At 36.8% G+C, this 9,927-nt stretch overlaps 2 long non-coding RNA genes across 2 annotated transcripts; one reads left to right on the top strand and one right to left on the bottom strand.

The window, feature by feature from the left end:
- Nucleotides 1–285: 285 nt before the first annotated feature.
- LOC126770693 (uncharacterized) lies at nucleotides 286–1,373 on the bottom strand. The gene is made up of 2 exons (XR_007669477.1): nucleotides 1,216–1,373; nucleotides 286–553 (listed from the first exon to the last, which is right to left on the bottom strand). It is a non-coding gene; the product is annotated as an uncharacterized LOC126770693 (long non-coding RNA).
- A 1,587-nt stretch (nucleotides 1,374–2,960) lies between these two features.
- LOC126770689 (uncharacterized) lies at nucleotides 2,961–7,910 on the top strand. The gene is made up of 2 exons (XR_007669473.1): nucleotides 2,961–3,299; nucleotides 7,554–7,910. It is a non-coding gene; the product is annotated as an uncharacterized LOC126770689 (long non-coding RNA).
- Nucleotides 7,911–9,927: the final 2,017 nt, after the last annotated feature.

The following is a 9,927-nucleotide window of genomic DNA, read 5'->3' as shown; positions in this document are numbered from 1 at the left end:
GAATCCTCACCAACATTTTTTATTGCCGCCTCATTTTACTTTATTGATCTTGTAGTTACTGTTTGAAGAAAGTTGACCACCAGATTGACATAGACTCACTATCTCAATCTGGTGGTTTGTCATCGTTGACTCATGTGTAACGACTTTTTACAAAAGTACCATCAGAGTACAGAAGAACACATGCAAATCTTTACTGAAAAATTGCTTAGGAAACATAAAACAAAATTAAAGAGGCACTACAACACAAGCAAGGCATAAACTAGTCAAAAATAAAAGTAGTTGAGGTTTATTTTACTCTTTAATCGTTAACTTTCTGTACAAGTATGTACTTACTTGTTTCGCTATTTATGATGACGTCAAGTACTAATAAACAAGCACTCTGCTCCGTGACTTGAACTAACTACATCAAACTATTTGATGTCGCAGAAGTTAGGGCTCAATATCTTGACCATTAAATGAACAATTATAAACAGCTGTTAGCAATTTTAGTTCTATTGTAGACTTAATGAATTGTCTACGGGAATTTCTTGCAAAGTTATAACCTGTTTATTTCCTGTGAAAAAAATAGCCATAGTTAAGTCACTACTTACAGAATATTTTCACTTATTTTAAATAAATGTGACATTCTCAGGTACGTAAATAATATATTTTTTTTCGCAAGGGATTTCTTTGGAAGTTACCCGAGCCCCGAAGGCGGTTTATGTGGTATTCTTATCATGTAAAACCCCTGCAAGGGTCATCCTCGACATGAATCAGGGAGCTACAAAATAGTTTCAAGATGCGCATCCGCTGCTCCTACCATGCTCTTTGCTCAGCGGAGCTCTCCCTAGGATCTCATCCTCTCAAACTCCTCTCTAGTACGTACAGCAGCATCTTTCAAGCTACCTCAGACTAAATAATATAAAATAATTATACTACCCATCGCCCATTTTATTCATGTGTTTTCGGTGTCATGGGTTGGAAGTAATCTTTTTTTCAAAGAAACCACAATTTTTTGGTCCGACCTGGGAATGAATCCGCGATTCAACCAAATGTAAGTACTGCAGTTATTTAAACTAGTTGCCAGACCTTGGCGAATGGGACTGCCGAAAAGTAAAATAAAAATAATGAAAACTTAAATTAAACCATACATATATGTGCCGAATGATATAAATATTTAAAGCTCTGGGAGTCGATTTCCTTTTCAGCAAAATGCAACATCCAAGTAGCTCTTACGTGATTATCGTTTCTTTGCCATTCATGTCTCTTGTACGTGACTTTTCCGGAGAGACAGTAGCAGCCGTCCATCGCATTTTTCACTAGAATAGAATTTGCGAGGAAAAATTGCAAATTTCTGCAACGGTGTCGAGATAAGATGTGGCGTCGCGCACTGACGTGAAGATACACTCAATAGCCGATAAAATTCTCATTACACGCTAGGCAAACTCGTTAGCTTATTTATAGGATGTATTTTAATTTTGTCGGCGAAAAAATATCATTTATTTTCTGTTTTTACTTTAACTTTTATATGTAGTAATTTAGCAATATGATGATAGAGCCATTGGAACCATCCTAAATATAACAGCCTGTAAATGTCCCACTGCTGGGCTATGGTCTCCTCTCCCTTTTTGAGGAAAAGGTTTTTGGAGCATATTCCACCACGCTGCTCCGATGCGGGTTGGTGGAATCCACATGTGGCAGAATTTCAGAGAAATTAGACACATGCAGGTTCCCTCACGATGTTTTCATTCACTGTCAAGCAGGAGACGAATTATAATCACAAATTAAGCACATGAAAATTCAGGTGTGTTTGCTCGGGTTTAAGCCCACGATCATCGGTTAAGATTCACGCGCTCTTACTACTGGGCCATCTCGGCTTCCAAGACATATAACTTTTTTAATAAAGAGCTATTTTTATTCACGACTATTTAATGTGGATTGAATATCTCTTTCTCACTCTTCCCTGACAATTCTTTAATATCGTATTTAAATAATTCTTAAAGTTCTAGTTTTTGACATATGAAACTGTAATAAAATTAATTCTATGAGTGTAGTGTTAACATTATACGTAACATTGAGGTAGGACAACTACCTTAATCTATAAAATACCTTTGTATCTATTATAAAAGCAGCATTTTTTAACAATTATTTCAATTAATAAACAACCAAAGTTTCGATATATTTAAGATAAATAATTTAAAAAAACATTGAAAATTTAATTTTAAAAATTTTACCTATATCTACCTAAGAAATAGTAGTATTGTGTATGATATATATTTCTGAACCGATATAAAAATTTACGGCTTTACTTATAAACATTGATTAGCGGGTGATTAGTTAAACAATGTTGTGTCTTCTTCTTTCGAATGGTCAAACCAATAATGTCAAAAAGTGATAAATTAATGTTTAACTAAATATCCGCTAGGTAACGTTTATAAAGCCGTGTACGATTAAAAACAAATTTTAATAATCCTGATAACTTGACTTTAAGCAAAACACGATCTGTCCTTAAATCTACGAATTTCAAATCAAAATATGCAAGTTCACTGATGCATGAAAAAGAGAGCTTATCTGAAGAGATTTTATATAAGAGAACGGATTTTCATAGACCAAATTTTCACGGTTCATATTACAAGTAGAAGCAATATTCTGCAGAGTTGAAAAAATGGGGCAATTTGGTTCACTGTAGAAAAATGACAGCGCCACACAAAAATTTTACTCAGTTGAATTTTTAAATGTAAATTGAGCTATTACTGCGTGTCTTTGAATAATTATTTCAATAATTACCACGAAATTATGAATATATTACTATTAGTACGTAATAAATAGCACTTTAAAAAACTAAATTATTTTCATTTATTTAAAAAGAAAGTTTTATGCTTGGACTAATTTCGTAAAGAACAATAAACCTGATTTTTATTATTTCTAGCTTGAATAATTGATTACACTTTATAGAGATTCAATTCAAAGTCTCTCTACCAGATAGATCATAATTGAAATCACTTTAAATGTTTCACTAATCATTATGACATTATTAATAACTTTAATATTATTACTCAACATTAAAAAAACTCTTACCATTTACTACACAAATAACAATTCCACGGACATATTTGAAGTGTTCAAAGAAAAATACAATAAGAGGTATGTAAATGCAGTGGAAGAAGAAAATCGTTTAAAAACGTTTGTTAAGAATTTAAACATTGTCGACAAACTAAATGAAAATCAAACCGATCGCGCAACATTTTTTATGCTCAACCAATACGCAGACTTAAGTCCTGAAGTGATTGAAGAACAATATGCTATTAAAGTACGACCATGTAAGTATCAATAAAAAATCTTGAAGCCAAATTCACTTGGTTGTAGAGCTTTGTGCAAGCACGTCTGGGTACCACCCACTCATCATATATTCTACCGCCAAATAGTAATACTTAGTATTGTATTTAATACACAATTCACAAAAAAAATATAATATAATTACTGACACAATAATCACACACACTATCGGTTTGTAATAGGTGAAGAATAATATAAACAAAAAACATGAAAAATTCACTAGTAATCCACGTGTATCAATAACATCAAATTTAGATTTCTTTCTAGTTTATCAACCAAATTATGGTATTCACTTAAATGAAACTTAGAATAATTTATAAAACTAAGACTATAAAATTATTACATTATGAGCATGCAAAACTAAATTCTTTTAGTCTTAATTATACACAATGAATAGGAAAAAAACAAAACATAAAAGATAAATTCATATGTAAGTAGTTCCGTTTAGCAATACATATGCGATGGTATGTACAAACGCAATTAACAGCGAGGTATGAAACAAAAAAAGGATGTTATTCGTGTATTAAATTTCACATATATATTTGTTTGTCTTTTTATATATATATTTGTAAGATAGACAAAAAATTACTTAATATATAATTACATATATATTTTATTATAAATACATTATTTATAAAAATATTATGTATGTTATAAGTTGTATTTATTGTGAATAAATACAACTGTAAGGCCGTGGAGTACCGGCTTAGAATAGTACTCCCCCAATCTCATCCCGTGGGTGTCGTAAGAGGCGACTGAGGGACGGGGAAAAGAGGGGATGGGCAGCAGCGTCCCCCCTCCCATAAACATCTTACCCCCTACTGCGCTCGCCAACACGCCTGCCCAGCGCGGCGAGTATGGGCAAACCCAAAATTAATGGCAGATGCGCCCAAAAAAAGGCCCCCAGTTACCGGCAAGCCCGCTAGGCCCGACCAAGGTAGCGGTCGCGGTATCGGCAGGGCAGGGGGTGCTAAGAATCACCGGTTCACGGCAGGCTACCGTATAAAACGACTGAACATAGCAACGTATAATGGACGCTCGATGAGGCTGGACCATCACCTCGCCGAATTAGAAGTAGAGTTAAGTCATATAAACTGGCATATACTGGGGTTATCTGAAGTCCGAAGACAGGGGGAGGACACGATAACTCTAGAGTCCGGTAACTTACTCTACTTCCGCGAAGGTGATAACCTCTCCCAGGGTGGTGTCGGTTTTCTAGTCAAAAAGGATCTCATTAGCAGCATTGTGGAAATCAGTAGTGTGTCGAACCGGGTAGCGTACCTTGTCCTAAAACTTTCCGACAGGTACTCCCTGAAGGTCGTACAGGTATATGCGCCAACTTCGACATACTCTGATGATGTGGTCGAAGCGATGTACGAGGACATCGCAAAGGCCCTCAACGACACCTCGAAGGCCCACTACAATGTTGTTATGGGAGACTTTAATGCTAAAGTGGGAGTACAAGATAGCGGTGAATCGAAAATCGGACCTTACGGCTTGGGCTGCAGAAATCACAGGGGGCAAATGCTGGTAAACTTTCTCGAAGCGCAGGGGCTTTTTTTGATGAATTCTTTCTTTCAACAAAAGCCTCAGAGGAGGTGGACCTGGCGAAGCCCCGATAACGTGACAAGGAACGAGATAGACTTTATCATTTCGAATAAAAGGCACATATTTAGAGATGTTTCAGTGATCAACAGGTTTAATACCGGAAGTGATCACCGCTTGGTTCGAGGCACTCTAAATATCAACTTAAAAGCCGAAAGATCGAGAATGATGAGGTCTACTCTCCGACCTACCATGCTCCAAGCTGCTCAAGGCTCCGAAAAGTTCCAAATGGAACTTCAAAATCAATTCACCGCGTTGGAAACCATAAGCAGCATTGATGAGAGAACCGACACGCTGGTCAAAATACTGCAAAACACATCCCGCAAGTGTTTTCCGCCACAGAGAAGAAACAACGCACCAAAACTCTCTGCTGAGACACTCGAGCTCATGAGAAAACGACGAGAACTACCATCGTTTTTGTCAGATAAGGCCTTAAACCGAACAATAAAAACGCTGACGCGACGCAATCTCCGACGCTCCAATACCCGTGCCATCAAGGCTGCGATTGAACAAAATCGGGGATCGAAAGTGTTCGCTCGTAAGTTTGGGAGGCCGCGTCTGACAAAACTTAAAACTGAAAATGGTGGGGTCGTTACCTCTAGGCCTGAGATTATCGGAGAAGTAGAGAGGTTTTATGGACAGTTGTTCTCTTCAAGATCGGATAAACCCGTGGGAATCAGTATTGATGACCAGCGCGCCCCTCTTATGCGCCATTACTCCGAGGAGCTCCCGGTTGTTGACCAAGGAGAGATTAGGGCGGCTCTAGAACAGCTTAAAAACAACAAAGCTCCGGGAGATGACGGAATCACAACAGAGTTGCTTAAGGCAGGCGGGACTCCGGTCCTGAAAGAGCTAGCCAGCCTCTTTAATTCCGTCATCCAACATGGCAAGACCTCGGAAACGTGGAGCGGGAGTGAGGTGGTACTGTTTTTCAAGAAAGGTGATAAAACCCTCTTGAAAAACTACAGACCAATCTCCCTCCTGAGTCACGTGTATAAGCTGTTCTCAAGAGTCGTCACGAACCGTCTCGCCAGACGACTTGACGAGTTCCAGCCCCCAGAGCAAGCCGGCTTTCGATCAGGCTACAGCACCGTGGACCACATCCATACTGTTCGGCAGATTGTGCAGAAGACCGAAGAGTACAATCAGCCGCTGTGTATGGCATTTGTGGACTACGAGAAAGCCTTCGACTCCATCGAAACCTGGGCAGTGCTCGACTCATTGCAGAGATGTCATATCAATTGGAGATATATCGAGGTACTGAGATGTCTGTACAACGCCGCTACAGAGGGGTGAGACAAGGGGATGTAATATCCCCGAAACTGTTCACCTACGCGTTGGAAGACGCTTTCAAAACGCTGGATTGGACTAGGTATGGAGTCAATGTAAACGGCGAGTACATCTCACACCTTCGATTTGCCGACGATATCGTTATCATAGCAGAGTCGCTGGAACAACTCACCGAAATGCTGCGTAGCCTAGGCGAGTCTTCCCAGTGTGTCGGTCTCGGTATAAACTTGGACAAGACCAAGGTCATGTTCAATAGGCATGTCGTGCCGGGACCGATATACGTCGAGGGGAAACCTCTCGAAGTTGTTAGTGAATATACCTACCTAGGACAGATAATACAAGTCGGTAGGAACAACTTCGAGAAGAAAGCCGATCGAAGAATTCGCTTGGGATGGGCAGCATTTGGCAACTTTCGTCAAGTCCTCAAGTCGTCTATACCGCAATGTTTGAAGACGAAAGTCTTCAACCAATGCGTCTTACCTGCCATGACATACGGTGCCGAAACGTGGACACTAACTGCGGGACTAGTCCACAAATTCAAAGTCGCTCAGCGTGCTATGGAGCGAGCTACGCTCGGAGTATCTTTGAAGGATAATATCAGAAATGAGAATATCCGGAAAAGAACCGGAGTCACCGACATAGCTTGCAAAATTAGCAGGCTGAAGTGGCAGTGGGCTGGTCACGTATGTCGTAGGACCGATGGCCGTTGGAGCAGACGAGTCCTAGAGTGGAGACCGCGAATCGGCAAGCGCAGCGTAGGGCGCCCTCCAACCAGGTGGACCGACGACCTTAAGAAGGTGGCGGGCACCAACTGGATGCGGAAGGCGGAGGACAGGGAGCTTTGGCGCACCTTGGGAGAGGCCTATGTTCAACAGTGGACAACAATTGGCTGTTGATTGATTGATTGATTGTAATAATAATATCCTGGGACATTTTTCACACACGGCCATCTGATCCCAAATTAAGCTTGTACAGAGGTTGTATTATAGAAACCAGACAACTGATATACTAGATATACTATTTTTCTTTTGTAAATAAAAACTTACACCCAGACTAAGGACAAACAGACATGTTCATGCACACAAATATCTGTCCTGGGTGGGAATCGAACCCACAACCTTCGCCGTGAAAGGCAAGCATCCACCAACCACGCCAACCGGCTCATATGTAAGATCATAAGATTTAGATCCTTATTACATACATATTAACTTTTAAAGAAAAAGTCTGAACTAGTTTTATTAGATATAAGACTTCATTAGCTTATAAAAAAGTGTTTTTTTTAATTAATTTTATTAATGAAATCTTCTCTTACTAGTTTTTTAGTTAAATATAATTTGTTTCAGTTTATAATGTTAATAATAAAGATGAAGGGGAAAATGTGGCCAGACAAAAGCACAAAGAATTGGATACAAGTCAACTTTTCAATTTAGATAATGCTTCAGAACTTTATAAGGATTTTATGAAAAACTACAGTAAAAACTATACTAAAAAACGAGATCAGGAGAAACATTTTTATCGATTCGTGAAAACGCTTGTTGAAATAAATAGAAATATGTTTAATGGGAACACAACTTTAGCGCTTGATGAAAATGCAGACGTTATCAAAGAACCGAATGAGTATTTTTATTAAAACTATGAAAAGTGCATTTCTGTTAAAAATAAATATTCTTACAATATTACGGATTATGAGTTATCTGCTAGCAGTTCATTTGATGTTACCACCCACTATTCACTTATCATTAGCGTTAAAAATGATGTAGATATTTGAAAATAAAATATTTTTTAGGTTTACTAATAGATATTTATGAACTTTTAAAGTTAAAATCTATAGATATGAAAATTTAACGCAAGAAAATTGAAAATATATTTAGTATAGACAATAATTTGTTCTACAAATTCAAAATTCAAAAGAGTGATATGAATAGGTAACATACAAAGACATACGTGATTTATGCGTTATACGAAACACATTACATATTTTCATGAACGGATGCACGGCGACAGCTTATAACTTTTTTTAACGCTGGAAAAAAGCGTTACGAGTTTCCCCTACGGGAACAGTGGGGGGATATATGGGGCTCGCCGATGTCCAAGGCGCTGAGTGCGCCCCGAACACCAGAATACCACTAAAAAACCAGGTACCCTTTCCGTCTAAAGGAGGAGCACCACGGGATCGCTGGCGCTTGCTACCGTGACTTAAAGCTTATAATCTAGTTCAAAAGGCTAATTTACAATAAACAGATTAAAAAATATAATATAAGTTTTTTTATGTTTTGATATTTATGTACATTGATTACAAGAAGAATAGTTTTTATCTCAAAAGAAAATTTACAAAAAAAATAAGCTATATAACTGCTAAACATAATTTTCATGTGCTTAACACAAATTAAGCATTGTCCGGATTTAAACCTGCGATATTCGGCTAAGATCCGTAGGTTTTATTCATTGGGCCATCTCGACTCAAATAGCTGAATGTCGTTTATAACATTCAATATAAGCATGGGAAATTAAACACTCTAACTTTTACGTCAACAAAACAGTCTTTCAAGTTAGACGGGCAGCCAAGTTTGAAATATATGATAACTTCCTTGTTGTAATAACACAACATAATAAGTTATTCTTTAAAAGGTTCTACTTCTTACTGCTTTTTCAATATTTATGAATCATTTTTGTTGCGAATGCAAGTGCTCCTGAATTACATTTTTTTTAACATTATAATATTATATTTTTTCAGATTTTTCATTTGTATTACAAATTTGATGTCCGTAAATCAAATACGTAAAGCTAAAAAAATATAACGTGAAAATAGTATGAGAAACATAATTGCTTTCCTTTATTTCATTATAATGTTGTATGACTTAATTAAAAAAAGTGTGGAAAGAAGTAGTATAAGTAAATTATTTAATGAAAAAATTAACGGAAACTTTTAATTTGTGCCCAATTGTTGGTTCTCCATGACCAACTAAAACGACATTTATTAATCATTGAACTCTTTAAGCTTTCGTGTTGTGAATTCATTTTAAATATCATATTCGGATTTTAGCTGCGATTTTTATTTCGCTCGACATTTCGACTGATCGTGAGCTGCACTTGTCGCGGCCACAGCAACTCTGTCGAAATATCGGGCAAAAAAGAGAGTTAAATTACACTGGCAACACGGGAAATATTATATAAGATTAAAACAAATTGAATGTAATAAAAAATGTATTCACTGTATAAATAGTTAATTCAATGAAAATACTTGAGCTATAATTATTATTCAATAAACTATAATTATTATTCACTTAAAAAGTTATTCAAATAATTATTAGAAATACTTTTGTATTTATTTTATTTTTGTAATTAAAACATTATAAGGAAAAAACAAATAATGAATCAACATTAGGCTTACGATCCTTCATAAGAAACTTTAACTCGGGATCTATCTTCGTCATACCTTCTGAGTTACTCCTTTCAAAGTCAGATAAATCCGCGTATTTATTTAGTTTAACTTTCTGTGATCCCGGCTGTGAATTAATCTCGTTAATGGTCTTTAAAGTTTTCATAAAGTTACTATAACGGTCACGATAATCATTCTCCCCATTAAATGTCTTACTAAATTTTTTAATATATAATTTATACAGTTGCGGCCCATCGCGAAGATTGTATATTAAAGATTCCAGATCATCTGATGATGACTCTTTTATATTCATATATATAACCAATATAAGAAATAAT

The sequence above is a fragment of the Nymphalis io genome, chromosome 9 (assembly GCF_905147045.1).
Source record: "Nymphalis io chromosome 9, ilAglIoxx1.1, whole genome shotgun sequence".
Classification (NCBI taxonomy): Eukaryota; Metazoa; Arthropoda; class Insecta; order Lepidoptera; family Nymphalidae; genus Nymphalis; species Nymphalis io.
The sequence above is the reverse complement of the archived record's forward strand: the minus strand, read 5'-3'. Positions and strand labels throughout refer to the sequence as shown.